The following is a 15,242-nucleotide window of genomic DNA, read 5'->3' as shown; positions in this document are numbered from 1 at the left end:
TCATTGTCTTTGGGTCACTACTTCAGGGCAGAGATTGCTACTGGTCCACAGAGGATGGAAATCCTTGTTCTATACAAGAGACCTAATTCCCTACTGAGGGCCTGCTGAATAAAAGAGTCAAGGCATTTAATTCAAAGAAAAGAAGAGTGTCTATGGAGGAAGGGTAAGGTCATGGAAACGAGGTCCACAGGGCATGGTACTGGAATGGAGGAAGCCTTAATTCCCAATCCACAAATTAAAAGTATTTGGAGAGAACACTGTTTAATAATGAGCATGTAAACATACAGGACAAGCAAGAGCTTGTATAAGTAACAATAAGTACAAGTTGCACAAGTTTAAAGTATTAAATTTTTATATGAAGAGTAAAATTAAAAAATTGAGATAATGCATTCATGCGAATCATGCTGAAATAATAGGGATTAAAAAGAACAAGCAAAGCATACCCTAAATTACAAGTCTAATAAAGGACTATATGTATGTATATACTAAAAAATATATGTACAATATACAAATTATTACAAAGCAGTAAATATAAATTATTTTCACCCAAAATGCAATTTATAATGCAAACAAATCTTCTATTTGTTAATGCCTTTAGTAACAATTCTAATCCTTTCGGTAATTCATTTTATCCCAGAAATGTCCTTGAAATACATTTCAAACAGGAAATAGGCTTTATGAAAACTATTTCAAACATGTGACCTCACTGTGACCTTAACCCTGTTTGGGTCAGTCTCAAAATATATTAGGATCATCTGCTGGCTACAATGATCTTTCCTTTTAAATCTTGCTAAACAATCAACAACTCGTACTGGAATTATAGTACCAACAAGAATCTCGGCTGTACTGTAAGCAGAAAGTGTAATGCCTTCACCATGTAGTAGCAGTGGCAATAGTGAATATACTTTTTTTTTTTTAAGAACACAAAAAAAAGTATAATAAGACAATACATTCCTTGTGCTTAGAAGCAGCTAAAATATTCTTGCAGTTTTTCTTTGTAGTGAATTTAAATGAGGTTATACCCCTTGCTAAAATCTTAAAGATATCATCAGAATGAATAAGGGCCAGACCGCAGACCTTCCGTTACATCATTATTTAGGGATATCCTAATCCAGACGTGTATGTGTTTTGTGCACAGTGAATTCTCCTTCCCTAAAAGGAAGCCTAGAGTTTAAAGCAGCACAGCATTCACCCATAAAAAAAATACACCAAGATCATCACATCACGGATGGTCGAGGTCTTGTGGAATTTTTCAAGCAGTGTAGAGCAGGAGAGTTTGATCGAGGTCTGTTGAACATTAAAATCTATTGACTACTTTTGCTTGCTTTTCAAGATGCAATAGGAAAATGGGGCTTACAAGGCGAATGACCGTTTTGGAATTTGATCTACTGACGTCACACTGATTATAGAACAAAACATCTCACTATAGGATGTGCTGCAAGATGAATGCACTGGTTTTGTCAGAGTTGTACTTTATGAAGATAACATTTATGTGTAAGTGACAGCAGCAGCTCTGTGTAGATGAAGCTTTGTTGTTGCCTAGCTACCGGTGGCCCAGGTAGTCAGCAGATTAATGTAGACTATCTGACCGAAAAAAGTCCCCACCTGGATTTACCTAAATAAACAGTTAAGCGACCTCCATTGGATAACTACTGCATTAATTAATATGTTTCTGCAGGAAACAAGTTATTTAACCATTACAGATGCAGAGAATAACTTCATTTCTTAAACAACCAAGTCAGATGAATTAAACTTATTCATTCGTCTGACATTCAAATCTATGGGAAAAGGCTTCAGTTTGCTAGGGAGGATAAAGAATGGACTGTGGACAATTGGAAAAGGCGTGTGGTCCGATTAGTCGAGATTTACCACTACATCATCTTCTACCCGATGTGCCCATCACTCTGTGATAACGGATAAAAGGCGGATAAAGTGATGCACCAAAAATGCCTGGTGCCTACCAGACAAGCCTTTAGGGGCAGTTTTAACATCTGGGATTGCTACGTTTAGACAGGTATAGGTTCAGCAATGTTATTTGCCCAATAATGAGGTTAGCTGACTACCTGAATATACTGAATAAGGAATATGCACAGGCATATTCTAAGATGACGATGCCAGGATTCACTGGGCTCAAATTGTAAGAGTGATTCAGGGAGCATAAGACATCATTTTCACAAATAGATTGGCCACAATGGAGTCCAGACCTTAACCCTTAAGGGTTGACGTCATCATTGGCAAAGCCAATCACTTTTTTTTCTCTTTGCAAGTGTTTTTGTAAATAAAATTATATTGGAGCAACCCAAAAAAACATATGTACACTTCAGAAAGACCTGAGACTCCTAAAGGTTTTAACCCTATCTTTGGGATGTGATGGAAAAGACTTAACGCAGCAGTCTGACTCTCTTGGAGAGAAATTAATGCAACTCTGAATACACAAACATTGTGACATTACATAAATTAAACATAAAAAAAAAAATGGTCCAGTGAATGTGTGACATAATGAAGGCAATAGCACTGAAGTATTAGTGTTTGCCCCTTAAATAAAGAAAAAAAAGGCCAGGTTTTAGGGAAGGTGTATATATATACAAAAAAAACAAACATTTGTGTGTGTATTAACCAATATAGCAGCACTGCCTAGGGTTAATCATGCTATTATCATTTACTCATCATCCATTCAGTATTCAATTAGTATTATGAATAAATAAGTACTATGTCAGTCACCGAATTTGCATTATCGTATAAAAAAGCTGAAATTATCTGCCTAAATAATGTCTCCGGAAATGAAAATATTTATGAACATTTCTTCTTGTTTATAGTTCCGCACGATGGTACTAGAGGGTCAAAACAAAAATGGCGCACCTTGCTGAAAAATTTCATGCCTTCATAATGACAACGCGCCAGACTATTTAGCTCACGAAACAATAAGAAACGGTATGAAATTCTGCCTCATCCCCTCCACTCCCCCGACCTCACATCTCTTAAATCACTTGAAAAAATTACTTCATGGCTGGTGTTTCAAAGACGGAGAGGTGATTACAGAGGTGGAACTTTTCCCTCAAGAGACAAAAATAAGTCTTCTTTAAAGACTCCACGAGGCTCATCCATCATTTGGATTAGTGCGTCACCTTAGGTGAAGGATATGTAGAGAAGGACTAAGCTCATAACCAACCTCCAATGTTATTACATTATTTCTTTTTTTTTAGCAATAATGACAATTTTATGACCGCCTCTTGTAAATAAGAGAACAGACTGCGACCAGAGATTTCTGTGGTAATAAGCGCATTGTATCCTTTTCCTGTTATGCTGTTCAGTCCATAAACCTTTATCAAATTACTTACATTTGTTGACATTTTTATTATCTGGAAGCAAATATTACAATTCGCAATGAGTGCATCTATATGAGAGCACTCTCACATACACACAAGTGTGTGAGTGGTCAGAGTCGAAGTGTATGTCAGAGCATGGGAATCTCTGGCCAGAGATCTCCCTTTGCCAGTGAGTCATGGGAACAAGAGCAGACACTACAGTTAGCTGTGCTCCCGAGTCATGGGTCAGGTCACACAACACAACAAAATGGAAAATAAAAGGAGCATGCCATATATTATTTTCCATATAATATGTGGCTACAACCTGTATAACCCTGTAAAAGGTTGGGAAACATTTATTTAATGTAATAGAAGGCACTGTAGTGTTATTATGCAACATATTTAAAAGAAATCTATGATTTAATAAGCACACCGTATACACAAAAGTTTACACAAACCCCATTTAGTACTCACATCAGGAGTTGGCTGGACGTCTGTGAAGTTCCCCACTGTTGTGAGAGAAAAGCCCAGAGCCAGCTAATCTGCAGAAGAAAAAAGATGAGCCTGTTAGACTTAGACTTAAAATAACTCTTGTGTTGAAGTCCTTGTCATTACTGCAGTCCTACAGGATGGAGTTCACAAAAGGCCAGGAAAACGCAACACAGACCTTATTACACAAGAGTGCCAAAAGGAATATCTGCCAAGGTGTTCTATTACATTCAGATGCAATGACTGAAGGCCACTGAAGAACAGAGAATTCATGGTCATGTTCATGAAACTAGATTGGAACAAGTTTTGCTTTACATCATGGTGCGTTATGCTGGAAGAAACCATTATAAGAAAGGAGAATTGTGGTAAATAACTATAATACTCAAATAAACCAGCCGAACTGTCAACGCAATGAGGCTGGGTTTGTGGAATTATGCTCCTGGCATCAAATTCTGTCCCTACTATGAGTATGTCACAGTAGAAATGAAGATTGATCATAGTTTGTCCAGTTTTAGTGAATCTGTACCCACCACAGCCTCAGCTTTCAGTTCTTGGGTAACAGAAGTGGAACATCATGTATGCTTTTGCTGCTGTAGCTCATCTGCCTTAAAGTTTGACCTGCCTTCTGAAATGTTTTTTCTGAACAATTTTTTTTTTTTCTGAGTTCTTATCTGAGTTCCTTTGCCTTTCTGTCAGTTTAGACCAATCTGGCTATTCTCCAGTGAGCTCTCCCTCTCCCATCAAAAAGGAATTTCCGTCCACATAACTGCTGCTCACTAGATGTTTTGCTTTATTGCACAATTCTAAATAAACTCTAAAGACTTTTGCATGTTAAAAAAAAAAAAAAAAATCCCAAGAGATCAACAGCTATAGAAAAACTCAAACCAGTCTGTATGGCACCAACATTCGGGCCATGGTTAAAGCCTTGGAGATCACATATTTTTCACCCATTCTGATGATTGATGTAAACGTAACCAGAAGCTGCTCATAGATATCTTTTATGCACTGCTGCTAGATGATTGGCTAAGCAGATGTCTGCATGAATAAGTCTGTATAAGTCTTTTCTAACAAAGTGCATGGTGACTGCACAGTATATAATCCATATAAGTGTTCTGAATTTTCAAAAGTAATTTTTTAAAATAGTTTTACCATTATACTGATATAGTAAAGAAACATTTCGATTAGTTCTTATCTTGGTAGGTGTGACGACATTCAAAGAATAGTGAGAAACAAAGCAAATTTTGATAAATCCACCTAATCCACCTAAATCTTGGGATCACAAATTGCTTATACTTTGATGTACAAAAAAAGTATAGATTGTATAATTATTATAAGATGAAGTTTGCATGAAAAAAATTTTTATTTATAAATTATATTGATTAGGAACAAAAGGGTTATGTTACCTGTAACAGTATTAAAGTGTGCATAATGGTGAAGCTACCATTTAAAATCTAACATGGCATCACAAATAAATAAATAAAATAATGGACTTAGTAAAATTACCTTGATAAAAGTCTAATCCAATCCTTCTTGTCTGAAAATTGTCTACAAGAATTATTTAAGTGCTTTTAAATTATGCTGGTTGCACAACACCATGTCAACCAAAGACAAACATGGATGTACGAAAGAACTGTCTGAATTACTTTTCAAATGCTTCAAAGGGCTGAACTCTGCAACAGATCCCTTCTTATAGCTTTATTAACCGGTCATTTATGTTGCTGCATATTAAAGCTATGAATCGTAGTTAGATGGTTGTTCTGATCTCATTTTTGAGCATAGTGATATTTGATTACATAGCAATAATGTTTATGGTCTGATTTATTTAAAGCAGCAACATTTACTACATGTTCTTAAGTAATCAGAACTATTAAAAAAATCTAACAAACATTAAAAAGTCCATGTTGCTGCTTGAGTAAATGTCATGTCTCAGACGACAAAATCTTTTGTTCCTGATTTTGATCCGCACTCCAGTCCAGTAGGTGGCAGTAAGGTCCCACCGCTCTCTCAAAAAAGAAACAGCGGAACTCTCCAAAAACACTAGTATTTAAAAGACAAGGTTTCTGTTTTCTGCTAAAGTTGTGGAGTAGGAAATGTGTCAATTTTAGGCCATTTACCAGGTGACGGTTTACCATTTCTCAATTTTTTAAATGTGAATCAATTCTGAATTGTAAACCACCCGATTCAATTAAATGAATTAACCAAACAAAAACAAAAGATTGATCAACTACATGTATAACTGGATGACATGTATACAGGCAACTAAAAGAGTTTTATACCTGGGTCACAACGTTCATCTCCAGTCTTAAAAAAGTCTGGAAGATAAATGGAAAGATACGTCATTGAGGATGCTGGAACTGGATCTGGCCTGAGCACCTTAGTTCCAATGATAGCAAATCATTACTCTTAGGAATAAAAAAAACATTATAAACAAGCATGTGTGACACCTGAGAATTATGTGAATTTCTGCAGTGATCTCTGTTTTAAAATCAAACAAATCAGTCAAGATTCAGGAATGAATTGTCAAAGTCAGCACCATTCACAGGTAAAGCATAAACAGCAGTGCACCCGTCGCCTTGGAAACCTGTTGTGCTAATGTGGGTTTTTGCTTAAATGCACAGCAGACTACAGCATGCAGTAGTGGAGATGCTAGCAGGAGTGGGTATACTTGCATGGGGGAGCTACAGAGCTACAAAACGCCTACTTGTGCTTCACTTCTCTTCCTCACAAGAGCCAGCAGTCACGATTCTCAGCCCACTCAGACAGAAAAAACCCGTCTCATTGCATATGGAGGCTTTAACATGTTTGCTCTAGCAGCGCAGGTTCCTCTGTGAAGGCAAACCGTGTGCAACATTTTACACCTTACCATGAAGACTAGCTGCGAATGCCTCTGAAACAATGAATGGCCGAGTGACTCATCTCGAATTTGTGGTTACGTTCAGCCAACAGATCTGAGTGGGTGATCTGTTACAACTCCAGACAAATATACAGAGAGACATATTAAATACTACTTGTTAACTTCTGATTTAGTTTGCACCATCTTGAGTGCTTGAGCTCCAGATTTCAATTCCACTGCGGTTTACTCCCATCAGTATTGGTTAGATGCTCGATTATTAGGAAATACTTAAGTAAAATAAAGAAAAAAATCCTTCACAACCTGATCGTTTTATTCTTCATTTAAATGGGTGATGGTAACAATCTTTGGTCTTTTCGCAAAAAAAAAAAAGGAAAAGCAAGATAAGCTAAAGAAATAAACCAAGAAAACAAGCCATTTATACTTGAGGGACCTACATTGCCCCTGAGGCGGTCTGCATTAAAGGAAAATCATATGTGTAAATGCCTGAAGGATGAAGCAGAATGCTAACATTTCACATGCTAGCACACTAACTGCAGAGGCTTCTGACATTTATTCTCTGTGTGGTCTGATGAATCACAGGCGTTCATGTTTTACAAATGACAAAATTGCAATGCCATTTCCGGCAGCATTCCCAACAACAAACACAGAGACCTCACACCAACATAACCAGTGGTGTTATTTTCAGTCTATATAAATGTGTGACCCTGTCTGTGAAAACCGTCTTACAGTTTTTTTTTGTTTTGTTTTTAATGATTAACTTTTTCTACATAAAATCATATGTGGAATGGTTTTATGTAAAAAAATTTAATCACAAGAAAATAAGCTGGGTTTTCACAGATTGGATCACATATATAGCCTATCCTTACACTCACAAAACACACACATACACACAGTATATAAGAGGCAGAATGAAACGAATAAAGGCACATTAATGATCAGCTGTAGAAGGCTGTGCAATCAAACTAAAAAAAAGACCATATCTAAGACTAGCGCTTACATTGATCAAGAAGAAACCAAGCCTGTTTTATCAATTACACATCATGAGAAACACTCAAAAACTGAAAGATGCGGATGCCCCTAAGAAAATGAGTGCATACGACCAGGTCTGCCAAACAACTGACAGCTGTGCATACGCACTTAAGAACCAAATTTTTATTATTTTTGAACACCAAATGTCCATAGTGGTATTAGGTCACAGTTTAGAGCTAGAATTCATCAATGTTGATGGCCACAATTTATTGATTTTCAGTTAATTGAAAAAGTCAGAGTGTGATATGACGGCATGACAGAAAAAAAATAAACTGCCAAATTATGAATGGTACCTAAGGGCTTTAATGCAATTCTCTAATAAACACCACAAACTATAGTGTAAAAGTGTGCTGTACAAAAAATAGTTTGTGGTCATCTGATCAGCCCATCAACTTTATGACAACTCAGCAAAAAAAAAAAACATAAGAAAACGTCAGCCGTTTTCTTTATTGTATTTACTTAATGGTTGCATTTTGTACACTGAATTAATAGGAAACCATGCCTAACTTTTGAAACCAATTCCAATTCTCTTTAGCAAAGGAAAGTGAAAATTAACACCTACACAAAACAACAGCGAGCCAGAAAATCATATCAGTGCTATGTTGGCTCTCATCTCAATAAACAATCAACAGTTTTGCATACCTACACAAAATTAAGCAATCCATGTAAACAAACTATGCTTACATAAAAATATGAATCAGTCTTTGTGAATGACATTGAAAAAAACTTTATGAGCCAGAAAACAGAATCAAAAATAACAAAACTTTTTGGTCTACTAAAAATAAAATCTCCAACTTGTGTGTTGACATGAACTAGCACATAGGCCCTCACATTATGTGGATGCTTGTTCAACAGTGAGAGGAAGTGACAAAACCAACAGTAATCTCAGTAAAATCCTGACTGCAGATGATGTGTTCACACAGTCACTACAAAAAAAAAAAAAAAAAAACACGAGAGAAAATTAGCAAAATGCATGAATGTGTCGCATCATGTCTGTATGATCTTTATTTCCTTAATTAATTTGTGATTTGTGGGGGTGGTCTTGACAAAAAAAAGAAAGAAAAAAAGAAAAAAAGGAAAATTCACAAAAATATCCTTGTTAAATTACAAAATTTTGCTAGAACACAAGTGCATTGTTCTGGCAAAGTTAATCAAGTTATTACTTAAGTCAACAAAAGTTACTTTTCTATTACCATTACTGATCGTCATATATTAGGTTAAGAGCCCAAGACGGGATCAGGAGTTATTGAATGATCTCTAATCTTATTTAGAAAACTAGCCAGAGTAACATCAACAGCACAAAGTTGTTGTAACTGGAAATCTCATTTGTGTATTTAGTCCACCATTAAATTTGTTCAACAAATAGAAAGTAGAGACAGACATACACAGACATATGCAGTCAATGACTCTCTAGTCCATGGAAAAACAATGCCAGTTCTTAGGAGGTTTACTATTAAACTGGAACCATAACCAGACATGAACTAGCACTTGGTTCAATTTGGTGGAAAAGGGGTGAAGAAGACACGCTAGCTTGACTTGTTTGGCATTAAATGTGCACCATACTCAAATTAATATCTGCATGTTACGCCTGACACAGCTCCATAATTGCTGAATCAAACCACCAGATAAATAATATTTGCTGCAGACTGATTTAAACAGTATATTTAATTTAAACTCTCATATTAATCTAAATGAGGTGGAATTCAGTTGCAAAGAAAATCATCAGTATAGCACTCTACTGTGGGTTTTAAAATGGTCACATCTCCAACATATAAATGTCACACACATTTTCCTATGTAATACATATACCACAAAAAAAGCTTTTTTGGTTCAACCAATTCTCTCTCACATGTTTAAGTCTGCAAGAACATTTGCATAATGCTCACTGATGCCTAGCTTGTGCATGGCTTAAACACACCAGTAATGAAAGCAGGCTGCACTTAATACTACTGTGGCTATACTACAAGGAATGATTGATAATTTACTTGCATACTGACATCCTATACCAACAGATGGCACAAATCAACATGAGTGATCTTTTTTTCATGATTATACCCGTCAATCAAATCCAGTCAACTGTAAGCTCGGATCTGTGAGAATACCAGGGGAAGTACTACAGCATCTTCCTAAAACTTTTACATCCTGCTAGAATATCGTTTTACTGTTTAAACCTTGTCTTTTATAGAGAGTGTTAGTGGCTGGGAATGCAAAGCAGTATGAGTGAGCGTCAGGTGTGACAGCATTTCAGGGTGATGCACTTTTTTTCCACTCACTTTCCATGTCTGGACTTTGCATGCGAGTCAAGGTGCAATTCACAGAATCTTAAGTTCAACCTCGCCAATGTAGCTCTGTATGCTCAGGTCCACACTGTATTAAATGAACTGTCTAAACACTAACATTTTAAGCATGTGGAAAGCTTAGCTAGGAGCACATAGCACGTGCCAACACAAACACAGTGAAATAAAATGTTCTGGGAGGCTCCCGATTGTATAAAACTGCATAGATTTGTCTTGTAGGTGTTCTTGGTCTGAAAAAACTTGTATTGATGAATTCTTTTAAATGCATGACCTAGCTACTTACATACACCTAGGTGACCAGCTCACATGAGTAATTAAAGCTTTAAAGACTGATACAGCTGGAAGCAGGGCAAAAATAGGGGTAAAAATTCTAATCAAGCTTTTGTCCAACAGGCAATAGTTTGCTGTTACAGGCAGCTATAAAATAGTGTAGCGCCATAGTGTATAAAATAGTTTTCGATTCAGAATTAATTCCCACTTTCAAGTGTTAAATGTATACCACACTTTTTACAGAGAGCACAAACTATTTCCATAACTCTTGTAAGTTTATAAATGGTCAACACCATTACCTACTGGAATGAAGAGTAGTGCAAAAAATTTGCAGTTAAAAACAAAAATAAAAGTAAAATCTCAACATCTCTTTCTCTCACTTACTCCCACTTTTTTTTAATCAAAACCCTCTTCTGTGTGGACGGCCCTCTTGACAATCAAGTTGCAGCATGATATAGCTAAGCTATGAAATTTCCTGCTAATATGGAACAAACCCCCCCCAAAGGAGCACAGACTAAGCTAAAGCTAGGAACAAACTATAGCTCCTACTAAAGACCATTTTGATATTGTTAATATTTGAAACAAATAATCATGAAATTACTTTTTTTTAGTCTTATTTAAATATTGGTGCTTAATTTTAGCTTATAGCTGTTGTATGCATATGCTAACGTTATGCATTTCCTGCTAATATAAAAAATAAATAAAACCAAGAATAAACTAAGTGGTAGCAAAATATAACAATTATTTAAAGTTTAAAGTCTTTAAAATCAATGCTGACACAGTCAGTGCCACAGCTTTTGACTGGTCAAAAGAGTGCACTCATACATGGATTTTATTTATTTATTTATTTATTTAAGCAGAAAAATGGGATAAACCATCACATTTACTTTTCACTTGCCTGAATGTCAACTTTAAGAGGCATTCCAAAGAAAAAGTTTACTTGCTTTGGGCAAGTAGGCAAAAATCACACACTGTGTGTGCTAGTCACCTAACTAACTTCCTGAGACAAGACTATCAGTCAGAGAGCCAGCATGCCTCCTATTCAGATGCTCCAGCATAACTAATGTGCTCCCAAGCCACTGAAGGGCAGCCATGCAATTTTTGGAGTTCACAATGTTTTTGGTTAAGTACAGAGGTTTCTGGAGGTTGCTGTTGTGATATTCTTCAGTTCATTTCAAGTGAGAGCATTCCAAGTTAGTGTGTAAACACATCAACTAATCAACAATTAAATGAATTGACTGCTAATTTGATCATCACCTTTAGCTAACTACATCAATTATTTGCTGCACCCCTAGTGCTGACTGTTAATTTACTAAAAAGGCCAGGACCACAGCTTAAGATCACCATATTATACAATATTTTATTAATTGTTTTAACCAAATGCCTATTGCTAAACATCTGCAGATTAGTCAATCAGCTGTAGACCTATAGATTTACCTCTTCCTCTATTCTACCTGGTATACTTCCATTACACTGTGTTAAAAGAAGATCCAGTTCCTCATTTAAATGGTTAGTTGGTTAAAAAAAATTCTAGCATTATGGCTGTGATTTGGATTCATTTTTTAACCTTAGAGCATAGACAAGCTTTGGATCAGTGGATTAATTTGCATAACACTGAATGTAACCTCGTCAGCTAAAAACAAACATCCTCGGATTCAAAGAACCATTTACATCCTGAAAAGATGCAGCATTTTTATCAGTGTTACGGATGTAAGGTTTATGAGAAAATACAGGTTTTCTAAAAACTACGCATCTATAAGGCAAAAAAAAAAAAAAAAAAAAAACCCCCAAAAAAAAAAAACATACAACTGTACCACGACAGAGACGTGAACAAATTAAAGTGTAGAGTTTTATATTTTGCCAATTAGTTTTTTCCTGTTTTCAGATAAACTGGCATTATCTACTAACTATCTAAAGAATACTCTTGAACAGTAAACCAGCACAAAACATTTAAAATAATGCTCAATCAGCAATAAAATCAGTCTTCTAGCAATCTACAATAATTTGTAAATATTGGCGCCATTTTTTCCTTGTCCTTTTTTTCTTTGTAGTTTTCCTCATTTTCATGCTGTTTTGTGTTTTTTGACACTCAAACTTTTCTGTTTAATTGAAAGTTAAAATTTAGTCTCTTGTAAACAAAAGCAGTAGTTAAAATGGTTTTGTAAGAAAACTATGGATTATGCCTCCTTCCGTTTTCCATTCTAAGGTTGATCTTTGCATGGAATTGTCCAATAACACAGCTGTAGATATGATAAAACGTCCTTTTAAAAGTCATTTCTTTATGAGTTACTTGAGTCATTTATCAAAAACTTATCTTTACTTTTATTCTAATACTATGTGGTACTTTGTACAACACAAAGAACTTGATACTTTGGTACTATTCTACTTCTTTCAAATGCATAAAATGTACACAATATCTTTTTTTAAAAAAGGATCAAAGTGACTACTAGGGTTATATACACTGCCTGCCCAAAAAAGGTGACCATTTCAGAAGGTTGTAATTACTGGGCTGTATCAAGCAAAGAAAACAATTAATTAGACTTTTAATTACTAGTACTAGGTTTAATAATCCTTCAGCACATTATCAATAAAGTGAAGCCTTGGATTGTGACTAACTTGGTCTGCGAGTGTTCTGCAAGACGAGCAAAATTTTTAAATAAATTTGTAAAAAGTTTTTAAATGAACACGATAAACGAGCAAGATCTTGAAATACGGGTTCTGTAGTACGTATACAGTATGCTTTGTCTGCCGAGGTTAATTTGTTTTATTTTTACTTTTGTATTAAAACCGCCAACTTTGTGGACAAAATGTGATCAGGAAGAAAAAAAATGTGAATGGAGAACACTGTAAAGTTGCGAGGTAAAATATATTTTTTTCTTTTTTTAAAACTTGAAACCATAGCTATGTTCAATTGTGAAAGTAAAATTATTTCCACATCCACACAAGGTGATAAGAACACAAGATTTGGACTAAAAGCTGTGGTGATCGTAAAATAAATAAATAAATAAATAAATAAATAAATAAAAATCACTTGCTAGTGAGACTAATCTGAATGACTGATATTGCTAGAGAGCATAAAGATTGGAATTCGGAGGCATGTAAGGTCATGTGGTGCGATGACCATCTACACCAGAGTAGCCATCATGCACCCATCATGCATAGTGCCCACTGTACACACCTCTGGAGGCAGTGTTATGATGTGGGGTTGCTTCAGCTTGTCAGATCTAAAATCAGGAATTTTATGTGGCAATAAAAGGAAGTCAGCTGAAGACCTGAATGTAGTGAATGACCAGGTTATCACTTCAATTGAGTTTTCTTCTCTGAGGGCACCAGACAGTATATTCCAGGACTTAAACTAAAAAAAAGTGGAAGCATGAGGAAATCATTATCATGAATAAACTGACGACCACACTGTGTGCTGTAATCAAAGCTACCAAGTGAAATCATAGTGTGTGTGTGTGTGTGTGTGTGTGTGTGTGTGGCCAGGCAGTGCATCAATAAGAGACTGGTAAAGCAAGATGAAGTTAAAGCACAGCTCTACATGGTGCTATAAAAACAGGCACAACACCTGAGCTGATCTGAAGAAGAATCAGATGCAAGATCACTGATGCACAACATGAACACAGATCTTTCAACCATCTTATGAAAGTGCTTGCGTTATTAAAATGCTGAGCAGAAGACCGAGTTAGTAAGTTAAACAGCTTGGGCACTTCATGAATTATTTAAAGCTAACTTCAGTGTGAAGCGGTTTCGGTTAAACACCGTTAGCTGCCGTCTGTGGTTTAAACCAACACGAACTCGATGAGAGTGATAAACACATCGAGCTGTCTGAATCAAAACTGCTCACTAAAGCTCGGTGTGAGTTAATTATCGCTAATTTGTTACCTCGACTGAACTTCCCATTAATGATTAGCCAGCAAGCTAACTAACTACTACATGTACATAATCAATATACTTAAAAAACGCCTACACTGCTCCAACATAAAATACAATGTTAAACCCAACCACAGCGGTCTCTCTGTAACAGACTCCCAGGACACTTTGATAGCCAGCGAGCTAACCGCACCGTGCACAAGCAACATGTTGCACCAAACATCTCCTGTTTGCAGTTAGCACATAACTTAGCCAAACAGCGGAACAACAAAGTTTGTGTCGTTTGTGACGAAGCTCAGAGAAAGCGAACTCACCTGGTAGAAACCTTCTCAGATGGATAGGACACCCTGTACGCTTGTAGGTGTTATAACCGAGAAAAATAGCAACGTGTGAAAAAAAAGAAAAAGTAAGACGAAATTAGCAGGAAAACTGCAGTTCCTGTACGCGGCGCTGCCGAACGGTGCTAGGAAAGGCTCGTGACGTCACCGCGCGCGCCATGTACGCCTCCTGCAGCCAGACTGGGGTGTTTTTCTCCTCACCTTTAAATGCCCTTATATGTGCATTAGAATGCAGAAAGAATGAGTTGTTTGAGTTGTGCTTTATAATGCAAAAAGAAAATGTTTAACTACATGTAAAATTTCTGATAAAGCAAAGTTTCTCTACAATTCAATTAAATTAAATTCTGTTTTATTTATATTGTTTATTTAACAAATGGTCATTGTCATTGTCAAATGAATATGCAATGTGGATGGTATGGTGCACCTCCAGGGTCCGTTCGATTCTTGCCTCGAGTCTGTGTGTATGGAGTTTGCATGTTCCTACCTCGGATCCCACCTTAGGTCTGTGTGCATGTTCTCCCTGTGCTTGGTGGGTTTTCTCCAGGTATTCCCAAATTGCCCATAATGTGTGTATGTGTGTGCGCTGTTATGGATTGCCACCCCATCTGTGGTGTACCCGCCTCTTGCCCTAAGTCTCCTGGGAGCCACCTCTGGACTCCAGAGCCACCGCGACCCTGTATACAGAATAAAGCTGTATAGACAAGTATAAGTATGAGTATAAAATGTGTGAGATAATATGTATAAATCAAAATAAACAGATTGGTCCTAATAAGCAAGCTAAGGGGAA

General features: G+C 36.3%; 1 protein-coding gene across 1 annotated transcript in view; it reads right to left on the bottom strand.

The window, feature by feature from the left end:
* Positions 1-14,569, bottom strand: part of ncalda (neurocalcin delta a) — a 39,450-nt gene extending 24,881 nt beyond the window's left edge. The window contains exons 1-2 of the mRNA XM_053494598.1: positions 14,432-14,569; positions 3,780-3,847 (exon numbers count right to left, since the gene is read on the bottom strand). The gene's annotated coding sequence lies outside the window, so the exon portion shown is untranslated. The remainder of the gene's footprint in view (positions 1-3,779; positions 3,848-14,431) is intronic.
* Positions 14,570-15,242: the final 673 nt, after the last annotated feature.

The sequence above is a fragment of the Clarias gariepinus genome, chromosome 4, assembly GCF_024256425.1.
Source record: "Clarias gariepinus isolate MV-2021 ecotype Netherlands chromosome 4, CGAR_prim_01v2, whole genome shotgun sequence".
Lineage (NCBI taxonomy): Eukaryota > Metazoa > Chordata > Actinopteri > Siluriformes > Clariidae > Clarias > Clarias gariepinus.
This window is presented reverse-complemented; position numbering and strand designations above follow the sequence as displayed.